Source organism: Mus musculus, chromosome 11 (genome assembly GCF_000001635.26).
Source record: "Mus musculus strain C57BL/6J chromosome 11, GRCm38.p6 C57BL/6J".
Lineage (NCBI taxonomy): Eukaryota > Metazoa > Chordata > Mammalia > Rodentia > Muridae > Mus > Mus musculus.
This window is the reverse complement of record NC_000077.6, coordinates 26334109-26347465: the sequence shown is the minus strand read 5'-3', so window position 1 is coordinate 26347465 and position 13357 is coordinate 26334109. Positions and strand designations below refer to the sequence as shown.

Genomic DNA, 13357 nt, shown 5'->3' with positions numbered 1-13357 from the left:
GGTACTGCCAGAACCTCTCAGGAGACAGCTATATCAGGCTCCTGTCAGCAGCACTTGTTGGCATCCACAATAGTGTCTGGGTTTTGTAACTGTATATGGGATGGATCCCCAGGTAGGGTAGTTTCTGGATGGCCTTTCCTTCAGTCTCTGCTCCACACTTTGTCTCTCTATCTCCTCCCATGGCATCCACAATAGTGTGTGGGTTTGGTAACTGTATTTGGGGAGGATACCCAGGTGAGGCAGTCTCTTGATGGCCTTTCCTTCAGTCTCTGCTCCACTGTATCTCTATATTTTCTCCCCTTCTAAGAAGGATCTAAGTATCCACTCTTTGGTCTTCTTTCTTCTCGAGCTTCATGTGGTCTGTGAATTGTATCTTGGGTATACCGAGCTTCTAGGCTAATATTCACTTATCAGTGAGTTCATCACTTTTCTGTTAGATTATTATGTATGATGACTGATGTGGCTGGACCAAGAAGAATCTCCAAATCACTTACCAAAATAAAACTGGCACAAAAAAGGGTCATGGCTCCTGTGGTCTGACCCTTTACAGCTTTCTGAGGCCTGTGAAACTATGACCTCTGAGAAGTTTGATTTGTACAACTTATGAGATGCATTGGAAATTGCAATGCCTGCAGGTGACACTACTAAGCAGTAAGGGCCCATTTCTTCAGAACAGTGTTCAGCCATATGCCACAGAAATAATGCTGCAAAAGTCAAATGTCACAGTCTACTGAGTTTGCACCACCCTCATATTCGTCTGACCATTCTCCACCCAACTGATCCTTCTTCCAGAATCTTGATAACTTTTTGGAGGCAGAATACTTCCCATGCAGCAAGATGAACAAAATACATACCAAGAACTCACTGAATCCTGTATGGATTTCCTAATCCTATGGATTTTTATGATTCTGGAATAAACAAACACCTCATGAGTAAAAAGACAATTTATTGTAGTGGTTTCTCATTTTATTAATAAAGATGTTGCTGAGATTAGTTATAATGGCTAGAAGTCTAGAATTCACACCTCTCAACGACAATTCCTTCTGCTCTGACCTGGTGCTTATGTGCTTGTTGTCTGTATCTCTCCACCAGCGCATGTATACTCCAAGGGAAAGGCATTCTTCCTGCCATAACTACAATGCTTTGATACTCCCTTGACAACAATAGAAACTCAAATGTTTACTAAATAAATTACCACACGTAGAAATTTTTACTTCATGACATCAATTTTAATAAACTTAGAATCATAGAATTGGTAATTTAAAAAGTGGGCTACACAATTTTGAGCAGCTCATTTTCTTGTCAGTTATAATATTTTGAGACAGTTAACATATCTCAAACATTCTCAATAGAATAGATCACAAGAGTACTCCCATGAGTGGGAGCTGCAGTCTGTGGTGATGGAGAGAGTCAGATCCATCTTCACGCTGTGCCAAATTGAAGTTCAACTGGAAATTGCTCTGCTACAAAATGAATTGCCTTCAGAGCTCAACAAGTGTCAATTGCAAAAACCTAATTGTTGAGGCCAAGTGGTTCTAATGCTTACTGGCTTAACTTGGGCTTTATTCATGAGGGAGCCTGGAATTTGAAGGCAACCATGATTGAGTGCATTATCTCTTGTGAGCTTCAGGCATTTCCTATTTTGTCTTTCCTTGAGTTATGTCAAGATAAAATAATTATTCATAAGTATTCCTAATGGATATTCGCCTTCTCTACTGATAGAAAAATTATCCATTATACCAGCATCTCCCATTATAGAGTGGACCTACAAATATGTCCTGTTCACTTACACTTCTGTTTACAGCATATGCCAGAATCCAGTGCTGCCCATACTTTATTGATGCTCACATGGAACCAAGATGTGTGTTTGATCAAGTCTTAGTGATGAGTAAGATGATGAATGTCAAAATATCTCACTCTTAGACCCATGCTTGATTCTTCCACAAAGCTAGCATCTAGTATGGTACACTTATTTATTCCTTTAATATTTGATTTCTTCCTATGAAAATGGTCAGTAATAGCCTGCTTATATAAAGAGTGTCTGGAGCTTAAGTAGTGAGCAACAACCAGCAGAGCCCTTACAAGAAGGAACCTTTCATCTAAACAAAGAGGCCGATATAATGTTGTACAATTATAATATGTATCATAAAGCAGAAATCAATGTAAAAGTATCCATCTTGTACTCACCTAGTCTGGAGTATGAAGTGTCATGGCAAGAATGAATAGACTTTGCTGGGCCAAGAGAATAATAATGTGTTTTCTCATCTGAGTGGAAGAAGTGCATTTACAAAACTGTTGTATTTTTGTATAAAGAATAGCTAGAGGAGGATAGATAACTCTTTTAGTCTTAGACAGTCTGGAAGTCAGTGCCTTAATGTAAGGAGTTTTGACTAAGAATCAGGGAGAGAATTTGTGAGACTTTGAGTAAGAAATGATAGGATTACAACCTAGTCTTTAGATTAAAGATTACTCACTACAGCATGCAAAATCACTTACCTATTTGCAATCTCACCAACAGGGAGAACAGTAGAGGAAGGCCAGGCTGAGGGCAACAGTGGCTACTTTCTGGCTAGGTAACCAGATAATTCATGATATTTTGAAATGTGCTTTCCTAAGCTGTCCTTCAAGTTTTGCTCTTTCATTCATTAAAGCAGACAGAGAAAGACTAATTGAGATGCTCTGAAATAAGTTGGCTGTGCTATGATGGTGCTTGAAATGGATTGCTGCTGGTGCATACAGGCAGAATGGAAATACCAAAACTACAAAGGACCAAAACCAGTAAGACTTGTTCATTTTTGTTAGTTATGGGAAAAAATGGAAATATTGAATATAAAGAACATTTCTAGCTAAAAATGGCAAAAACAAAACTTTCATAGTACAAAAATATGAATCAAATTAATTTTTCAAGTTTAATTGATTGATAATAATTGTTTTATATAAGAAAAGTAAATCAATAATATTCACATTTCACTATACAAGAGACAATATATATAACAAGGAGTTATTCTTTTTATGTTATTTATTGCTATTGAAAGAAAAATAACAAAGGGCCCTGTTTTTAAAATAATTATGCTCTATTTACAGTTTCCACAAAATTTCCTCAAAATTTAGAAAGCACAGCTTTAAAATGCTGTAGAAGGAGTTTTGAAGTATTGTGTTTTATATCAGAATTTGATATTTTGGTTTGTTTTATAATTGCTTGGTGCTGGAGATTGAATCTAGGGCCTCCTGTATTCAATACCCAGCTATTTGTCCAGCCCCTAACATTTAAATGTTTAAGCAAAATAAACACTAACAAAACTTTTGCCTTGTGTAAAGTATGTTCAAAGAAAAGTTGGAAAGCTCTAAAAGAGGAGGAAGCATGAAAGAGCTGGGGACACAGAGAAGCCACAAGGAACATTAAAGAAGGAATTTTACAGGGGAAAAACAATTTTATTTTATTGTAAAGACCAAAATGAATAAAAGAAGACTTTGAATGTGAAGATGATTAAAAAGACAAAATCATTAGCTAAAGATATTTACAAGTTTAGACTCTTTCATTTTGATTGTAATTTTAATTAGCCGGACACAGGGGGGAAGAAAATGAAAGCCTACACCGGCTACTTACTCTGTAAATTGCCTTCCACCTTAATTTTCTGCTCTTCAGTTCTTAATTTTCTCTATTTTTGTTCTAAGTAATCTGGTTATCAGGCGAAAGCGATTTCCCCTCAGCCAGGTTTGGCATTCAGTATTTCCATCTGGAAACTGAAAGTTCATTCTATTGCTTTAGTTTTTATTCTTTCAATAGCAAAAACTCTCTCCAGGTAACTTTTTCAGTTCTTTGTCTATGCAGCAGGGTGCTTTTGCATACTCCTGACAGGTAGATGGTTAATAACAAAGGCTCCTATTTTTAAGGTAATTATGCTCTATTTACACAGTTTCCACAAAATTTACTCATAAAATTTAGAAAGCACAGCTTTAAAATGTTTCCTGTTCATTACAACAATTTTTTCTATGTTCAAGGAAGATGTTTGGTTGTGTTTGATAAAATAGGCCAAAAAATTCAATATTAAGCAGTTCTGGGTTTTGCATGTATATGAATAAAATTTTTAAAAATTGCATTGACATAGAACAAGTCACATCTGTTTAGAATAACCTACTTTAGAAAGAGTTTATCTTCAAGATATTATCTGGCTTTTTAGTAGGCTATTTATTTTGCATTTGTTAAAGAAAACAAAATTAGCATAGCTAACCATGTATTATGTGTCTTTCAGTTTGCCCTGTCTCCCAAAAGAAATTCACTTAAATAATGTGTAGCCTCCCTGTTGAAGTGTCTTCGGGTCAGAGAATGAAAGGCACTATTTAAGTGGTGACAATTATTGTTATTATTCTGCCATGGATAAAGAGTAACAATTGCCTTTTAAAACTATTGTGGACAATTTCATTTCACTCCCCTGTACCTCAGACACAGTGTTTGAGCTCTGCCCAGGAACCATGCTCTTAAAGTAAAACAACACCCAAAGTGGTGGCAGATGGGAATAGAATTCTCTGAAGGTCACAATGGCTGTCAATCATAACCACCAAGGATGGTGTGAGACAGCAAGAAAACCTACTGTGCACCATCAGTGATTTTGTGTCTAAAGTTCCAAACTTTGTATTTCCTTAAAGCTTTCCTCGCTGTAAAACACAAGTGCTTCCTTAGGTGGACAGTTCTTTGAACCTTACCACTTCTGCACTGCTTTCCGGAGAGTGAGTTCCAGCTATTCCCAGATACAGTGGCAAAGAGCGAGGTGGGAGCACACAGGAGAAATAAGGCATCAAAAAAGGAACTAGGAAGAGCTTTGAGGTTAAAACATAATGCAGAAAATTAAATACCACAGCAGAAAGGATCAATTTTTGACGGCCCCAAGAGTGATCATTGACACTGGAATTCTTAGGCAATATGAACACGGAATGCCATAAAAATTACCTTACTGCCCAGTCATCAAACACGGCTTCTTAGTTCTCTCCAGCATAGGATTTTTTCCTGCATCTGAGATGACAATATTGAGTAATCAATTGCCCTTTTGGGGCAAATCTCTCTTTGAAACACATCACGCCTAAAAGCTCTTCTTTGCAGATGCTCTGTTGGAATGAGGCTCCAGTTTGCTAATAATTTGGGTGTGCTGGAGCTGCACTGAGACTTTATGCCAAATTTATCATTCATTCCCGTCCATTTTGTCTAAAAAAGTGTACTGCTATCTGACTTTTGCATCAAAACAAGCTGAAATACTCCGTGTACACAGAATCGTGAGGCTTCACCTTTCTTTGGGGTCAAATAAACCCAATTAGTGAATCTGTAAGAGGCCTCATAAGACAGTGGAGGAGGCAGGGTATTTTTCAGTTAGGTGATATTGATGCTGCTTGCTAGGCTCCCCACCAGGTGCCTGTCCTGCCCCTCTGGCTCGGTGGCACCTTTGCTCACTAGTCTAACACCCACCCACACTGTTTGTGTAGTTGGGTAATCCAGACTCCAGCCATTGCAGGACCATCTGGCTGCTTGTACCCTCTTAAATCTAGTTCTGTGTCTGGAATACAGGAGGTGCTCAAACAATCCCTATTGAGTAAGACAAAAAAAATTAGTGAAGAGCTACTTAAAGAAATGACAAGAGGAACAGGTCGTTCTGGGAGGTTCCTCAGAGCCTTAAAGATTTGATGCTCTGGTGCTGCTATGTGAAGGTCATAGAAACATTCTGAGCAGGACCCTAGTGCCTAAGGTGTTTTCTCAGGGAGGGAATATCTATTTCGCAACCTCTTCTCAATTCTCCACCGTCCAACCTTATTGAGCTGAGCACCTTTGCTTTCCACTACAATACCTGGCTTCTACAAGGCTCAGACACAATGGACCAAGCGACTATGGACTGAATCCTCAGAATCTATGAGCCGGCAACGCCCTTAATTTCAGTTATTTTTCTTAGGCATTTTGTCATAGAGGTGAGAAGTAAAGGAATTTTCGTGGCAGCGAGTACTATGTGGCAGTCACTATCTTAAACACTTTAAATGAGGTATTCATCCAAAGAACTGCATAAGTGAAAAACAATTACTATATTTGATGAAGACTGGAGAAAGGTCCAATAATTTCCCCCAAGTCACATATGGAGCAAGGCAGAAGAAATGAGGACATGAGCCTGCACATCTGGGCCCTGAGCTGATGCTGGGAGTTACAGCGTCATGAATTATTGACAGAGATGATGGTGGGCGTGGCCGATGCTGGTAGGCACAGCTCTGCTCCTGTGGGTGTTTACAGAGTAAACAGGAAATGTTCCCCTTAAACAGGAGAAAGTGAGAGGACAATTCTTGCTCTTCATCAATTATTGGTACCCATTTGATTCTGTTCAAGTTAGTGAGGGTCTGGCAAATCTCAATCTACACTTCACCTAGAAAATTCTTTGAATGCTAACATAAATAAATTAAATAGATAGATGATATAAATAAGTAAATGTAAAATCATTCTTTATTAGAAGAAATAAATTTATATGAAAACAAGTGTTCTATGAGTTTAATTTTCCAGCTATGAATTTAAAATTTCTCTTAGAACTTCAGTTTCACGCTATCAATTTTAATATAACTACTTTAGTATGTATATATGTTCTATAGAAGGATGTGGCATAAAGTGGTGGTCATGAATCCACAGAAGAATTTAATTTAATTTAATTTAATTTAACTAAATCTGTAAGAAAAAAATGAGCAAGAATCCTATTGTAAGGTAAAAATGGAGAAGACAAAGTTTCCTTAGTAGGAACAAGGAGTCGGGTACCGGGTGATGCCCTCCGATGGATATGAAATGTTATTACTTCGTAAAGAAGTAAAAGAATAATAAGTTTAGAAAATTAACTATCACATTACATTTTTTAAAGAGGGGCACTTAAAATGTTGATGAACAAATATAAGATGATGACTCAGGGGCACTAAAAGTGGGAAGTGTGCGGGTTCTCCCAGATAGTAGAATCAGTACTGGGACTCCAGTTTATCACCCATTGTGATTAACAGCAGATTGCTGAAAAGGCAGCTGTGATACTGCCACAGTAAAACCAGCCTCTTAGAAAGATGGCTCCAATTAAATTATGGAAAATCAAAACAGCAAAATGTTGAGGGAAAACATCTTGAAGACCTTATTAATGGTGCAGTCACAAGGAGGGCTTTATTAGTTTTGAAATAGCAAACGCCGAAGCTCATGTGCCAAGCATGCCAAGTGATAGGCAAGCACATCTTCCTCCCAGCAAGTCCTCTTTCAGGATGAAAGTTTCCTATTTCATTCCTGTTTTCTTCAATATCAGGATGTTTTGGTTCAGTTAAATTTTAGTCATTACTTTGATATTTGACTTCGTTCTTTAATTGATTTCTGTGTATCTCACTATGTCTACTCACTATGTCTACTCACTAGGTCTACTTGCTATGTCTACTCACTATGTCTACTCACTATGTCTACTCACCATGTCTACTCACTATGTCTACTCACTATGTCTACTCACTATGTCTACTCACTATGTCTACTCACTAGGTCTACTCACTATGTCTACTCACTATGTCTACTCACTATGTCTACTCACCATGTCTACTCACCATGTCTACTCACTATTCTACTCACTATGTCTACTCACCATGTCTACTCACTATGTCTACTCACTATGTCTACTCACTATTTGTTGCTCTGTCTTGCCTGACACTTTGCATTCTACCTGTGTGAAGAATTCATCCAATCAGCTCAAACTTCTTTTCCAGAATAATGCCATGTAAGTGTTCACTGTTTGGATATGCTTTTTATTTGATTCTCGTAATTTTCTCATATATACATTTGGCTTTAAGGTCCACCAGCTTTCTTGTGACATTTTACTGTATTTTACTTTCTGCAGTTTTCAACCTCAAAGGGTCCTCTAGTTCCTTTTTTTCTAGTGTCTTAGTCTCCTTCTGCTTTCCTACTCCTCCACCAAATTCTTCCTCTGGGCCATCTGACATGCATGAGTATAGCATAGACTTTCCTGGAGGTGCTTCTTTTATATTTGGGGTCTTGGTAGTAAGGCAGAGCATAGTTCAGACATATCCAAAGTGTTTTCTAGATCAAAATCAGATTTCACTTTGTAAAAATGGTCTATTAAATCTCTTGATAGTTATTAAAATAAAATTTTTCCGCATAGATAATTATCAGTAACTGTCTTAGGTAATTTAAAAAATGTTGCTGTGATAAAATATCCTGACAAAAGCAACTTAAAGGAGAAAGTTTTCTTTTCTCTCACAGCCTGGGTCCAGTACATCAGGTGAGAATTGCGAGCAGCAGAAGTCTGAGGTAGCTGGTCACGGGCATCTCTAGCCATGGAAGTGGAGAGTAATAAACAGATGTGCTCAGATCATTGTCTTCTTTTATAAAATCTGGACACCAAAGAATGGTTTCACCTGTGCTGCCTGGGTCATCCCACCTTACTTAGGCCAATCAAGACAATCTCTCACCAACATGCCCAGAAGACTACCTCCCAGGTGAGTCTACATTTTATTGAGATTAATTACCTAGTAACCATTAAAACAAACAAACACTCATCAACAACAACAACAAAGGATTTTTTAAAAGTAATACTAATATATATTCATTTAGAAGAAACATGCATTTTGCCACATCTGTTCTAAGGTGGGCTGAATGAAAATGTTCCCCATGGGCTTAGCTATTTGAACACTTTATTCCTACTTCGGGTTTTTGTCTGGGGAGATGGTACATTTTTTGAAGGAAGTATGTCTCTGAGGCAAACTTAGACAATCCATAGCCATCCCACACCTCCAGCTCACTCTCTCTGCCTGATGCTTGCAGTGGAAGATAGAATTCCTCAGCTTCCTGTTGCTGCTGGCATGTCTCCCTCCCACCAGGAGGGATTCTCATGCCTGAGGAACTATAAATTAAAGTCTTTCTTCCATACATTACTTTTGGTAATGGTGTTTTATCACAGCAACAAAAACATAAGTATTAGATTCTCCTTGATTTGATAAAAGCAAAAGACAACAATCCTTTGACCCACCCATTTTTCTTTTATCTAATAACCACACCTCATCAGCAAACAATTTACCTAACCTATACTACATGGTTTAGAGCTTGAGCTATTTTCTCCCCAAACAACAACACAAAACAGGGACCAAGTATTCAAATATCTGAGTCTGTGGAAAGTATTTCATTCAACCCACCTTAAAGAAGATGTGGTAAAAAAAAAAAATCAATGTTTTTCCTAAATACACACACACACACACAGACACACACACACACATACACACACATATCCAAATTAAATTGTTGTTTGTTTGTTTATTTAATTATTATTGGGTAGTTGATCTCAAAAAAATGTAGAATAGCCTGGGAGGCAGGCTTCTGGACATGTCAGTGAGAGGTTGTATTGATTAGGCCGAGTTAGATAGGAAACTGAGGACTTAACCTTCCACTCAGCAATATCTCACATACATGGCTAATGTGATAGACCATTTTTTTTACTGTATTTAGGATAATGAGAATAGCCAGAAAAACAATCTCTAGACCATCCATCAGTTGGTACCACCACACATTTACAACTTACAATGCTATAGCCTCAGTGTCATATAATCTTAATTGTACCCTAGCATCTATGCTTCCCATCTTCACCATCTTGTATCTTCTCTGGCTTTATTACCAAATAAGCTTGCCTCCTGATTCAGAGACCTTGGCTTATTCCCCATCTACCTCACAGCCATCACTTCCATTCATGCTTGCTTTTCTTCAATCACAAAGCATTAATAATTACCTGACAAGGGAGGGGCCATGAACATGAAGGCAATTTTCCCAGGGCGAGGCTTATTCATTGCACTCCGGGTATGCTGATCCCTAAGATTTCCCCAAATGTGGGAAACCTAACTGCATAACTTGTGATCGTGGGGGACTGAGATTGTGCTCTCCCCTGAATTGAAAAAGAAATCACAAAGAAGTATGGAAGATAACTTAATATGATATTTCCCTTTTCATCAAGTTCATACTTTATAAGGAGACAAAGAAAAGGAAAGCATATAAATTGATTGAGTACAAATGTCATGAATAGGAACATTCAACAAGGAAGAGGAGAACAGTTCAGCAAAAAAGGAATACTTTCTGCTCCTTGAGAGGGTCTGTGGTCAGTATGCAGGACTCACATCAGGTAGCTCTCTGTCTATAATATAGCTCCAGCTCTAGGGGATCTCATTTTCTCTTGTAGTCTCTGGGGGCACTCGTACACACATGGCATCCATTCCACCCCTCCCCCACAGACGTAAATATAAGCCTTTTAAAATAGCAAGGCCAAAGGAACAAACTGTATATTTCAGCTTAGATTTGGTGATGAGTGGCAGTCATTTGGAGATGTGACTGCACAGAAGTGGGTGTGGTCTAATGACAGGAAATTGAAGGGAATTTAGCAAGACCTATTGCTTCAGATTCTTCACTGTATTTCTGTGTCTTCACGGTTTCCTCCCAGTATGAAGGGCCCTGCTTGAACAAGAGTCATAGGATCTTTTCTAACAGAAAATCAAAGCACCAGTATGGCCTGCTGCAGGAAAGGAGGAAGGAGAAAAATCAAAAGGTACCTCTGTTGTTTTCACTATTGCTAAGATGCCATGTGTAGAGTCGTAAAGCCTCGACCTTGTTCAATACTGGGTCTCTTTCCTCCTGGTCGAGACTATTCCTGTGCCTGAGATTTCAGCACCTGTTATCTGTTCTAAGATTACATTTCCTATTGCTACCTATATGTTTTATTTTCTCATGATTTTCTTACTGTCTTCGTCACTGTTCTATTGCTGTGGAAATGCACCATGACCAAGGCTGCAACTCTTATAAGACTAAGCATTTCATTTGGGGGTCGGCTTACAGTTTCATAGACTTAGTTCATTATTATCATGACAGGGAACGTGGCAGGTATGCAGACTGACATGGTGCTGAAGAAGGAGCTGAGAGCTACATCCAGCTCTTCAGGTAGAGAGAGAAGGGTGGGAGAGAGAGAAGGAGAGAGAGGGAGAGGGAGGAAGAGAGGGACAGGGACAGGGTCAGGGACAGGGACAGGGAGAGAGGTTGTACCTGGCATGACCTTTTGAAAATTCAAAGCCCACCCTCAGTGGTACATTTCCTCCAACAAAGTTATACGTCCTAATCCCTTCAAATAGTGCCACTCTCTAGTGACTAAGCATTAAATATTCAGCACTCCTGTTTACCCACACCTGTGCTTCCATGTGACATGTATCTTTTGCTACCTTGCCTAAGCTCTGAAACTGACCATGCTACCAGTCCCTGCCCAGAAAATATAGGACCCATGGATGAAAACCACAGACACACATAGTTGTTCAATTTCAACTTGCCTTATCGGCTCAATTGCTGGGCACTAATCTACCTCAGCTAGCGTGCCCTTCCCAGAACTCCCAGCTCAGCATCCTAAATCTGCACTCAGTTTTCAGGTGTTCAGCCATCTTCAGTCCCAGCTCAATATCCTGAACCTCCCACATGTAGAAGCAACCTGTGTCCTCTCATATGGCTGGTTACTTTTTGTCCCTCTGAAGCATGGCAAAAAAAACCTGCCTTCTAGCCTGCATTTGCTAGCTTGCCTGATGGGTCCCAGAAGTCCTGCCTATAGTTCCACCCAACAATTGGCCCATGGCATCTTTTCTGATAGATCAAGGACAAATTGGGAAACAGGACCTTAGTATCAGAACCACCCCTATACTTTCCCTCTCCAGCTTCTGCCACTCTCCTTCATGCTAACTTAGTTTAATAGCTGCAACTCTTGCTTCCAGTACTCAAACTTCTTGTAGTTCATTCGGGAGGGCTTAGTTATATAGATGAATTTTAATTTAGAAAATGGCTGCTCTGGCAAGAGATCACATCCAAAGACCTAGGTCTGTGTGATCCAGTTGGAATACAATATTCCTCTCCTATTTATGTATTTAACTACCTAGCTGAAATATCTCCTTAGATGTCCTTTGTTTCATATCCTAAATGAAATCCATCTCTTTCCTGTTACATGGTTCATTCAATGTCAAGTGTATTTTTATATAAGTACAAGAACATGTGTGCACAAGCAGAGTCTATTCCCATCCTGTAATTTAGCTAGGGGTTCTCCATCTTGCAGAAAGACCCAAACGCAACAAAGTCAGCTTCTCCCACTTTTGAATTCTCCCCAGACAAATGGCTCATTTGTTTGTTTGTTTGCTTGCTTTGAAACAAACTCTGACTTTATTTTTAACTTGGAGAATAATGGCATACCTTCTGGGGATTCTTTCTACATGATAGGCATGAAGGGAAGAGTTCCCATGCTGGGCTGAAGAGACAGACGCGGCACCTGAGTCCTTAGGCCCTGCTTTCAGTTCATAGTGACTCAGAATCCAGCTTGTCTCTGAAGCCCATCAAGGGAATCACACAGACCACTCTAGGGCACATGAGGCCCTAACAACCTCTTTGCTTTGATCATCTGTGGCCTTTTTCCATCCTTGTTCCCTTTTGCAAACATTGTTGAAGTTCCACAGTCTCGTTATTGTTTTGATATTGTCCTAGGTTTTTCCTTTAGTGTAGCACTGTCCAAATAATTCTCTTCACCCAACACAAAGTGAAGACTTTGTATTTTAAATTCATTCAGATAAAATGTTTCTAAAATAAAGAATTCATACATTAAAATTTATGTGTGATATAGACATTGCCTTTTGCTTTGATTTATCTTTATTAAAATATAGTTTTAAATTTTATGTATCCATCTCTGGTCTTTCTATTCCTATTCCATTACATTTAGAAAATTTAGAAAATTCTAGTTGTTTCTGGTAATTACTTTTGGCATACTAAAGGTTCATTTATATTGTATATAATTTTTTCAATAATAAATGTATTATCCACCAATTTTTTGGTATATAGAAAATTCCCAAAAGAAAACACTTTTTGGTAAGTTTTTCCTAAATAATAACATATGCACACTAACTTATGAAAATGAGAAGGTAGACTGTCTTCATGGCATGTTGGGACAGTGAACTCCACCCCTCTCTCTCACCTGTTTTCTTACATCCCTGCTCCCATATTTGTGGATAGATTTTGTTTAGGGATAGTAAATATATTTGCTGGCATATACTGCAAAATGAGTAATAAAATGAACCTGATACATCACTTACTAAACAATTATATTAAAAATGAATTATTGCTGCTTTTATCCCCATTTGATTGAGAAACTTTTTAAAATGTTAATCTGGTACACAGTATAGAGTCTATATTCGAACTATCACAGACTTGCGTAATTTTGTACCGAAACGCTAGAATTTTAATTAATTTTGAATTATATGTTTATAGTTGTATAAACAGATATTTTGGCCCAGAATTTTAAAAATACTTTTA

At 38.3% G+C, this 13357-nt stretch overlaps 1 non-coding gene across 1 annotated transcript; it reads left to right on the top strand.

The window, feature by feature from the left end:
• Positions 1 to 9762: 9762 nt before the first annotated feature.
• Positions 9763 to 9926, top strand: Gm22868. Its single transcript, XR_003949899.1, has one exon. It is a non-coding gene; the product is annotated as a U1 spliceosomal RNA (small nuclear RNA).
• The last annotated feature ends 3431 nt before the right edge of the window (positions 9927 to 13357 follow it).